Source organism: Meleagris gallopavo, chromosome 2 (genome assembly GCF_905368555.1).
Source record: "Meleagris gallopavo chromosome 2, MGAL_WU_HG_1.1, whole genome shotgun sequence".
Lineage (NCBI taxonomy): Eukaryota > Metazoa > Chordata > Aves > Galliformes > Phasianidae > Meleagris > Meleagris gallopavo.
Window position 1 is genome coordinate 37,631,453 of NC_139405.1, and position 11,266 is coordinate 37,642,718.

At 43.9% G+C, this 11,266-nt stretch overlaps 1 long non-coding RNA gene across 1 annotated transcript; it reads right to left on the reverse strand.

The window, feature by feature from the left end:
• Nucleotides 1-5,862: 5,862 nt before the first annotated feature.
• On the reverse strand, nucleotides 5,863-10,442 carry LOC146544940 (uncharacterized). Its single transcript, XR_014882140.1, has 3 exons — nucleotides 10,357-10,442; nucleotides 9,811-9,866; nucleotides 5,863-8,834 (listed from the first exon to the last, which is right to left on the reverse strand). It is a non-coding gene; the product is annotated as an uncharacterized LOC146544940 (long non-coding RNA).
• Between the last annotated feature and the right edge of the window lie 824 nt (nucleotides 10,443-11,266).

Below are 11,266 nucleotides of genomic sequence, written 5' to 3' on the forward strand. Positions count from 1 at the left end.
ATAAAACCACCTCATTTTATTAAGCTGAACCAATTCATGCTGGTTTTATGTCTTCCTATTGCCCTCTTTTTCTAACCAAAGCTACTTCATTAACTAAAGATACAATTACTCTGCTTGATTCAGTTGTCCTCAGTGCGGAATTGTCTCCCATGTTTGAGGTGTTCAACTGCAGGCTGAGTTGAATCCTCAAGCTTATCCAGTCTTGGAAATTTTAAGAGATGGGGCTGGCAGGATGGCTGCCCATCTGCTCCTCCCCAAGCCCCAGGCAGGACCAACTGACTAAATGCTTTTTGCACTCTCAGAACACTTGGAACTCTACAGCTCTCCAGGCAACATACTGCAGTGCTTACCTATCCTTGCTCTTGGAAGGTATTTTTAGTGTAGCTCCTCTCCTCTAACTTAAGATCGTTACTCTAGTACCCCAAATGGAATTGGGACTGAAGTTACTCCCTTCCTGATTTATAAGATGACCACTGCTATGTCTTCCTCACCTCTACACTTAGGTAAAGTCTTATCGACATTCTTCTGGGTTTCGACTGTTCAGCCTTTCCCTTGGCACCTTTTCTGCACCACTAACTACTATTGCTCTCCTTTGATCTTTCTGCTATAAGCTCACCATTTCCCTGAACTGCAGTGCCAAAACTGCACAGTTCAAATGAAGTCTTCACAGCATAGACAACTGGGAAAGAATTATTTCCTGTTTCTTGCAGACTGAACTTCTGTTTGTACACCTCATTACAACACTTTCATTTTTTACTGCGGCATGACCGTGCTCATTCATGTTGAGCTGTCATCCCTAGATCTTCTGCAGAACTGCTGCTGCGCCGGTTGTTTCCCAGCTGTCTTTTAGTACTTGATGACGCCTACACAACTGCAGAGCTCTGTCTTGTCCCTGCTCAATGGTGTTTGTTTTCCCCAGCATTCCTCCAATTTGTCAAGATTGTTTTGCATTCTCATCCTGTTCTCCAAAGCGCTTGTTCTCCACGGTGTCCTGTGCTAATTTAATAAGTGTTCCCTACTCTCATTTCTTCAAAGATATTAATGAAAATACCGTACACTGTCAGACACAAAACAGATGGCTTCAGACTTCATTTGATACGTACCGCCAGTTTGACAGTGAAGCATTTATAGCTGCTTTTAGTTTGGTTTTCCAACCAGCTGTACACTCCTCTAATAGCAGTTTCTTCTAAACCACGTTTCTTTACTTAGTTTATGAAAGTGTCAGGTGAGACAGTAGCAAAAGCTTTACTAAAATCAAGATCTAAGACCTACTACAGAAGGAAATTAGATTGATTGGATGTGATTTGTTTTTGTCAAATCAGTGCTTGCTGTTCCTCATCTGCTTGCTGTCATCTAGGTGCTGGAAAACAGCTTAACCAATTTCCACTTCCAGCATTTTCCAGGAATTGAAATTAAGCTGCTTGCTCTCTTGGGCACCTTTGAGTAGAGACCAAAGGATGAAAGTAACAACCATTTGTGTCTTCGGCATCGTCACTGAGTAACTCCTCCTCATGAAACTCAGGTCTTTCTTTGGCCCTCCTTTTACATAAACTTCACACCCACTGCTTGTTGCATCACCTATATCTTTTTCATTTTATTCCTCCTCTTAGTAACATGACCTAGTTTGACTTTCTGTCTGCTTCCTCTGCACATCTGAAACTAATGAAGAGCTCATGATTTAATCACCTTGTACCTTGTGGGCCTCCTCTAGGGCTTGTGCTAAGTTTCCCTGCTACCAAGGAGTTCCCAAGTAGCTCTTTACTATTTCTCCTGTGATTGTGCCTTCCACACAACTTCCTTAGAGCACTGTTAACTCTTCAACTGTCCTTTCTGCCTCAGATTTGCCACTTGAAGGTCACTCTCACCCCAGCTGCCTTTCACCTTTGCCCGCAGACCCAAGTTTCCTGTATAAGTCAGAATCAAATACTGCAGAGCATTTAGTCAGGAAGAAGCTAAATTAAAGAGATGACAGCTGCGGTCAGCTCAGGGAAGAGCACAGAAAGAGCACAAGCACAGAGCTAAACAGATATGCCCCCACATATTTAGCACTTAGTTGTGTCAGGAAAAATTAATATTAACGCTCACAATTATCTGCCCCCGTCTATGAACTTGTCATTAAATTCAGGAGAGTTGGCTAACAGTGATGGAAACATTGTTATTTGTGTAAAACTTGTGCAGTGCAAGACTTATCATTGCTGTTTGTCTGTCTTTCTGATGGTATCTATTATATCTTTGCACAATGAGGAGGCTTAGACTTTGCAAACATTTGGAAATTCTGTGTAAGAAGCATGCAGTTACCTCTTTCGTTCAATTAAGAACTGACATTACAGTGTGTTTCCAGTGATGGGGGTTCAGGCCTGCAAGCACAGCATCAAGAAGCCCTCACTGAGCCAGAGCTTGCCACGTTCCATGCTCTTTAAGCACTGTTGAGCAGGGCCTCAGCTTCTCAGCAGCCAACCAAGACACTCTAGGCCTTCAGGGCCAGCTCAATCTTTCCCAGACAGCTTCCTCCTGTGCATGGTGTGCATTGTTCCTGGTAATATCTTACTCTAGCTGCATTAATAGTAGAAAAGCTCTACCTAAATGTACCTTCCTGCTTAAAACTCCCACTTAGAAATTTGCTTTGGGAGCTGCTTGACCTCTACTTCTTACTGCCATCTATCCAAACTAATCTGACTCTTCCAGGCCAGGGCTGTGCCCATGCCAATCTCCCTGTGCAGTCCAGAAAAAGCCTACCTGAGCAGTCTGATGTCAAGTTGGCTTTTGGCTGCCATTCATAGCTCGAACATGTTCTTGCAGAAGTCCCTTTACGTGCTGAGTGATTGGTCCGTGAGCACAGTCGGCACGGCAGTCAGTAACTCTGCTGTGAGTTATTTTAATGATGTTATTGATTTCATTAGCTCCATTTTATTTTGCTTCATTACATCAACTCTTGGCGCCAGGGTTAAGTGGCAGCTAATTAGTTCAGCATAAATGATGTTTCTTTATGGGGCAGCCAGGACCAAAGAGAACTGAAGCTTCCAGGGATGTTTGCCCAGAAGCTGGGATGGTTTGTAAAGGAATTGTTAACTTTGTTTTAACATCCCAAACAATCACATTAGTACAACTTTATAACTTACTCCACTCTATGCACTTGATATCACCTCACGAGAAGAAAATGTTACAGAAGAGCTATGGTGATATAACAATAGCTTGTATTCTTGCAGACAGTCCAATTTCTTTATCTAGAAGTTGGAGTTTGATATGTCATCCAATGATTGGCCTTTGAGTCATTCGAAGCTCCCATAAAAAGAAGAAAAATAAATTTACAGACTGCTGTGGTAGTGTCATAGTCTAACTGAGCATCCACGGCATCTGCTGGAGAACTCTCCAGACGGTGCTCTTGGAATTTGGGTCAGACTTTATAATGCTCCAAACAAGCTGTGAAGAAAGCTGCGGGAAGATCTGAGAGACATCCCCATGAGGACGTAGATGGGTAATTATTTATTTTTTAAGAACATACCTAGAGGCTTAGGCAACTGGCAGACTTAAGTTAGCCAACGGTATTTGGGTTAAAAGAAGTTACACTGCTGGCAAGCAGAGAATCCCCTGAAAGTACAGTTCATCTTTCCTGAAGTAAAATCAAAAGTAGCAGCACTACCTCATCATTTCAAGCTTCCTAAAACAAAATACCTATTAAAAGTAATTCATCTCAGGTAAAAACGTGTTGTAACTGATAGGCTTTCCATTGCCCATCTGAGAAGACCTACTTGCTCAAAGCCCTGCACCTAGTTGTGGCCTGACTCAAGGCTCCTGTTGGCTTTGGTGAGAACTGACCAAAAGCAGTATGTTGGACCCCACTTGTCATGCTCTTGGCATTTTTGTAGAAGGAGCTGGAAGGACAGCTCACCCCAGGTTGTGTCGCAGCAGCAAAAATAATGTTTGCATCTGCAAGAGAAGCTGCAGTCAACAACATAGTGCCAACAGTCTCCAAGTGAATGTAGTTGGTGTGCTTCTGTTTCACTGAACTTTTATCTACCATAAATCATGAATGGGAGTCCCTGTGCAAAGTGGGTCTTCACCCCACTATTTGCATGCTATTTCTTTGTCTAATGGCAATGTGGCTGCATTTTTTTGCGCCCTGAACTGTCCAGCTTTTCCTTCCTCCTTCCCTTCCTAGCCCCTTCTCTCTTCATTTCTATTCCAGTATGTTTTAACAAGATGACCTATTGCATACCAGTATCTGGGTAAAGACTACCTCTTTGTATAAAACCTGTCAAACCTTTTGCTTCATCATAACACCATAAAACCACCACTGGAAAATAAAACAATAAAGCAGAGGTGTATGAGGGGTTTCTCAAGTAAGTTATTTGTGTTGAGCACATGTACAAATACTTATTTTACTTTTTCTATCATAGGTCAGCTAATGGATATTTTCCTTAGTTGAAATATTGGAAAATAAAAATAAACTCAGGCAGTCCTGAGATCTGTCCTGGGTGGCACAGGCAGGGTGCAGGTGGCTTGTTAACCCACTGCTTCTCATGGCACAGAAGCCTGGGGCTATCAAAGTGAAAGAGCAAGCTGTGCGGACACCTCACCGTGGGTCATTTTTCTTGTCAATGTATAACCAGACTTAAAATGTGGTTAGAGAAATTCCTGCATAAAAAGTCCTTTGGGACTCTTAACAACTAAGCACTCAGCTGGGACTGTACCACTGCCCAACTGCCCTTTCTGTTTGTGTTTTCCTAAGCCATCATCCTGGCCCTTAGAGATGGGGCTGTGATGTGCCCTCCCAGCCACCTCTGCACACCTCAGTTCTCTGCCTTCCATCTTCTCCCTGCCTTCCATCTGGGCACTTCCACCCACTGCTCAGCTGCTCCGCCAGCAAACCACTCCAGAGTTAACTTTGTCCTCCGCCACCTGGCAGCAAACCTCTGTGGCATGAATTGTCACGGATCTTCTGCTTCCAATGGAAGGTTGACAACCTGTGAAGGATATGTCCCACATTTTTTCCTGAATGCTTTTTTGAGTTGGAAGGATCTCTTCAGTTATTTTTGTCAAAATGGGAGTGCATTTTTTCAATTTTTTTCTTTATTCCAGGAATTCAGTTCTTGTCCATGTTGAGGAATGAGGTCAAAGACCTGGCTTTATGGCATGCTGGAGAGAAAATAACTCCTACTTAATAAACAAATACATGCAGAGTCCTCACTGCTCAGTAGGGTGTGATACGAGTTCCAAATTTACGCATAAAGCCTTTCAAACCATGGCATGACTTTGCTAGCACCGTTCAAAGTGAAAAGTAGGCATGGAAAAATCTAACTAACTGAAAATGTATTTGAAAACGCTTTCTTAAGGATAAGAATCATAAAATGCACACTGGAATATAAACCCAATTTCACAATATTACATTGCAAATTGTTTTGATTTTGGAAGGATGCAGAGTGCAGGCTAAGATCAGCTGCCTGCATAGACCATGTTATAATAAATCACATTGCATTTTTCATCCCCAGAACAATCTCCAGTGATATGGTACATTCTTTATTAAGAGTGTTCCGCAGCAATCAGAGCTGAAAGGAAGGAAGGAAATGGATTGAAGAACATGGCAAGAATCCCTTAAAGTTAAGGGAGGGGAATGGGGAAAGTTATTTTAAAAGTACAGGTGGTTAGTGTAAATTATTGAGCACTTGCAATGTTTTCCCTTGATAATTCTAATCACCTTGTGAAATCAGTCATTCACGCTTTTGCAAAACCCTTGATTTATTGGGAGCTTTAATCTATTAGTTGCAGCTCGGAGCCAACCGTGCATTCATCTCCGTAGGCAGAAAGAGCTGGGCTCAGCCCTGCAGCAGAGCTCAGCACTACAGCTGCTGAGCGTGCACCGCCATAAAATGAATGGTGCCCACCCTGAGAGGGATGCTGATGCCTGGAGGCACCCCGACTTACTGCACCAGGGCTTGGGCCATGGAGATGTTCCCTCAGACTCCAAAGTAGTGGGGACCATGGGGCAGTGGCACACTAATGAAGGTGTTTCTCACTCCACGTTACATGAGATTTGTGGGATTGTTTGTGCCACAGAATGGTGCCATTGATATAGGTTGGCTTAGCAATAGGAATCAATGATTTTGGATACACTTCACAGCTTCAGTCATGGTTCCTTCCAGGCAGAGACCTCCTCTTGCTGTTCTTCGGGCACTGACTTACTTTTTTCTACTGTACTGGGAGATTTCTCTTGTCATCATTATCTAGGAACAGCTCCAGTTTACTGTGGATGATGATGTTTGTTACCAAGGTGCTTGGGTGCAATACTAAGAACAACTGGTGCTAGCTCAACTCTTACATAATTAGCAGACGCAGTCAAATCTCACTCATCACAATGAATGCAAAGGTGATTTAGATAAATGAGGGTTAGGATAAACAGGTGATATTTTAGTCTGTTTAATGCATTAACATCTTAATAGCCATTAAATGATGTGACCTCATTTCTGCTAAATGAGCATTTAATAAACAAGTTTTGACTGCGGTGTCATTGTGCAAAGGTCTCTGTGAGAACTTTGAGCAGACAGACAACATCTTTGTGACTGAACAACACTGTGCACAGTGGGGCATTGCACTGGATGTGATAGCAGAGCATGACAAGGTTTCATGTCTGGAGGCTGCCAAAAAGCAAGGGAGACTGAGCAGATATGCAGGATCCCTGCTCTACTTGGATGACTTGCTGCCAGCTGCCACAACTGGTTGTAAAATGTTCCTCATCTCTTTCTTTTCTATTTTCCTCTTTTTCTTTTATTTTGCCTCTTTTTTCTTCCTTTTTTTGTTTTGTTTTGTTTTTGTTTTTTGTTTTGTTTTGTTTTTCTTCTTTTCTTAGTTGGATTGCCTGGGGACTTGCCAGAAACCTGGGGCCAGACTTTTTGCTGAGAGTCTTGTCTTTGGCATTAGTGGAAAAAGGATTTGCTCTTTAAACGCTCTATATTAGAACTATTCAGGCTGCTTGAATCCTAATTCAGCTATTAACACTAGTTTAGGTAAAAACACAGTGGGCTTGTTGTGGTAGCTTTGTGCATTTTTTCTGAAACAAGTTTGGCGGATCGATAGAGTGAAGGGTTTCCCTTTTTCCCTTTCATCATCCTGTTTACTGGGAGATCCCTTCCTTTGCTTGGAGTGCCCAAGTGCTGTCCTTTCAAGACACAAGGATGACAGTAAGGCAGTGCGATAGGTGGCAGGACTGGGTCCACCTCTCACCCCACTTAGCTCTCCACCTGCACCAAGTTCCCCTTGTGGCAGCTGTGAGGTTCAGTTCAACAGAGAGACTGTCCTGAACACTATTAAACATGAGAGCAATGCCAGCTGAGCCTGAAGAGTGAGCAGTGACTCCCGGGCAGACTGTTTCCTCCCGGCCCCAGCACATGTTGCACAGAAGATGCGCTCCCGCACAATTTTCATGAGCTCTCAAAGAGGCATCGACTTCTTTTTTTTTGAATCTTAGCAATGTAGCTACAGACGTAAAACGTAACAGGCATTTAGAAACTGTATGACTTTCCCTAATTGTCTGCAACAGTTTCAAGATAAGTCATTTTTAAAAGAATTGCTTTGAACAGACACGACTTTAAAACAGACTTCCGTACTTCTTGTTTTTGCTTTTGCCTTGGCACAGATGCTTACCCTCTCTCTATCTCCTTTGTAGAGTTAATTATGCAAAGGCGAAGAAGCTATACTAACGTTGTAATTTTGTTTGGCAAGGTGAGCCGCAAAACATATGCTGTGTCATGCCTTTTTATTACTGTGCAAGAATTGCCAAAGAAGCCTAAGGAGGAATCAAGGACATCATCGTTGCGAGGAAAAGAGGAAACAGCCCAGTTTTACAACACTGAGGCTTGTAACCGCTTGCGGTAGATAGTTTCAGAACTGGTTTAATTTTAAATTATTCTTTTGCCAACTGACAGCAGCTTCAAAGCGACTTTTGTTTGATCCTACCACTTTCTGATCCCCATTGAGTCATTTTATAACGCCCTGCCAACCAAAGTCCAACCGATGCAGGCAGCAGTACAGCAGCATCCACTCTGTTCTCTGCATGGGGAGATGGCATCACCAAAGGTGGCTCTAGTCAGAAAAGGACTGGTCTCCTGTGCCCACACCAGCTGCTCGATGTGCTGCTACTATCCTAAGGGGTGTTTTCAGTTGGAGAGGATCAAGGGTTTAAAATAAATAGGCTGAAAGATAAGATTACGTTCAACTTGATCTCTTTCCAGGACACCAGTTTCCTGAGAAGCTGGAGAGATACTGAAGAAATGTGGGTTTTGGTATATGACAAATCCACACTGTGGCTTCTCCCCAGTGCTTTTGTTGCAATGCCTTTGAGCTCATGCAAAACTACGGAAAAGGCCACAGAGGGGGAGCTTAGCAGAAGGAAGCCTGGTTTCTCCACGAGAGATGAATCATGCTGAAACACACGGCTAGCCTCTTCCTTATTGGAAGCTGGGATATTGTTCGTGCTGTGCAGAGAGGATCCCACAGCCTCCAGGCAATGGGACACGCTTCTGGAGTCGTTATCATCTGCCATCAAACACAGCCCTAGGCCCAAGGAGGGGCTTTAATGAGCAGGGAAAACACCACAGAAGAACTAGAAATGTTCCCCCCCAGGTCAGTTTGCTCACCACTACTGTTTTCTTACCTCCTCTGCTGTAGGCGAATGCTTTTTCTGTATGTAAGAATTTGCAGAACTGATAACCAACTTCACAGGGATAAGAAAGGGCAAGAATGCTTTCAAGAAGCCTCAGGTTTCCTTACACATCTCTGAAAGACAGTCCACAGTGCAGACACAGCCACGGATAGCAGAGGCTTGCTAATGATGACAGTGCCTGCAAAGAGCAGAAATGCAGAAAGTGATGGAGAGGTTTGTAAGAGGGGCTTTGAAAGGGCTTTGCATCACCAGCATTTCAGGAATAAGAGGCAGATCTGCTCGCAGACACAGGCTAACACTCACTTCTTGTGCTGCTTTCTGCCCCACATATGATGGATATCCAGAGCAATGCAGTGACACTTAACACGTCCTTTCAAAGGACTTGAGATATGGTAGTGGTAGAGATTTGGGAAAAAGCAGCTACTGCAGAAATCTGCAACTTGTATTTCATATCCTGTTGCATGTGACAATTCAGTTCTTTTGGGAAACTCTATTCTCATGGTCAAAAATAAGCCAGCAGTGTGGAAAGAGTGAGATGAGCAGCCTCACTGCTGTTTGTTCAAGCAGTCACACCTCACATCCTCAGGGACATAGGCTGGTCGCAGCAGTCACAATTTTGGCAGTGTCCAACACAAGCTCAGCCCCATTGCCATGGCAGCTCCAGGATAACTATAACTCTAGGGGCACTGCAAAGGTACCAGCAGACGTGGCAGGCCAGCCTTCAGCCTTGTAGCTTAGGATGGCAACAGCCTTCAGCCCAGATCAGCTCATTGCTTAAGGGAAAGAAGTGCTGGAAACCACTTCTGAGCTCATCCCAGCAGACAGCATTGCCATAGCAGTTATCTGCGGTTATCTGTAGTTGCAGGTGACCTGACATGAGACTTACTTGCATTTGCACACTTTAAATTCAAGGCAGGCATAAGACATGAGATAGTACATGTTGCTCATGTAGGGAAATGCCTTCATTAATATTCAAGCCTGAGGACTAGCCTAAGGTAGAGAGTTTTTTGGAGCAGTGTGCTGCATGCAAGATATTTAAAATCCAGACACTCCTCTAACACTTGAAATGCTCGTACAAGAACTGATGCACCAAAAATCAGGTCTTCTCAGGAGCTCCATTTCCTCTGAGCTGTCCGTGCAACTAACAGACTTACCTTGTATGGGTGGAAATACTCTTGATCTCTGGTGATCAAAGGCCAGTCTCATGTGCCTGCCAGAGAGAAAGAGCAAGCAAAACCTCAAGAAGCTGCAGAACGTGTGGGGCTCGTGTCTCCCTATCTACATGCTCCTTTGCACCAAGCCAGTGGTATAAAAAGTGGATATCCATCCTCCTTTTGCCCCAGAAGCACAATTTAGAGGATACTTGGGTCTGTTGGTCACAGTGTGGGTAACTCTGATGGGGATGAAATGATACGTGCAAAGGCACTGGCTAAGGCCTAGTGGCAGAGGTACCCCACACAGGTCCAGCTGCCCTGCAGAAGCAGTGTGGCACAAAGGCTGCATGTGTCCCAGCAGTGTGGCAGGGCAGGTGCTGGGGCAGGAGCTCCTTCCATCATGCTAAGATGTCTCTGAGTGAGTCACTGCACTGTCATCTGAAATACTGGGTCAGGTGCTCTAGTTTAAACCCCAGATGATGGTAGGTGAGCAGACAGGTGAGCACACCCCTTGCAGTAACAAACCCGTGGGAGGCTGGACGGTACCTGAGGCCAGGGCAGGTGCTTGCCGAGTGAGTGTGTCAGCGCTCCGAGGCTGGTGGGAACCATTCCTCTTGGCATTCGCATTGCTCTGGAAAATGAGTTACACTGGTGCTGAAGAGCTAGAAACTTTCACATTGACATATATATTTTAATAGCCAATTAGACTAAAATAGTCTTGATGTGAAGTGAAAATTAGACAGTGGTAGTACCCAGGATAAGACTAACTGAGATTATTCGTGAACTCCTAGTTACATTTCTATTGGAAGAGCCAAAATAATGTACCCTGTGCTTATTCTGTGCTAGATGTTTTGCTGTTGTTGCTGGCATTAAAACACCTGCTGGAAGACAGACCTTGCCTTATCCTACATAAAGGCAGCCAATACAGTGTTGATTCGTCACTGATGTTTGAATAACTAGAAGTTTACTATCATATGGACAAGCACTTTGCACCGGGAAGCCCCAGTGTTTGCCATCCTTCCTTGGAAGCCATAAAGCCAGGCCTTTTTCTTCCATCAGCAGCCCACGTGCAGGGCTCTAACTGAAATGTTTTAACACCGGCCCTTTTATTACACCAGCACAACTCCTTCCCACATGTTGGCCCTTCACTTGATGTTACTCATTGCTTTTTGTTTACACATAGGAATTTTATTTGATGCATAATCAGATAAGTACTGCATCTGCTCAGTCATATTTCCCTAACACCTTTCCTTTTGTTCTTTTTGCTTTTTGTCCTCTGGGCTGTCTTCGCTAAGGATCCTTGCCCTCACCCAGCCATTTTCCCCTTACTTCCTTAGCTTCACTCTGCCTACCTCTGCTTCTGCAGTAGAGGAAGCTTGCTTGATAGCATTAGGCAATGCCTTTACTATTCGGTGATGTTAATGCTCTCACTCTGAATCAATTTCCTCTTTGTTTG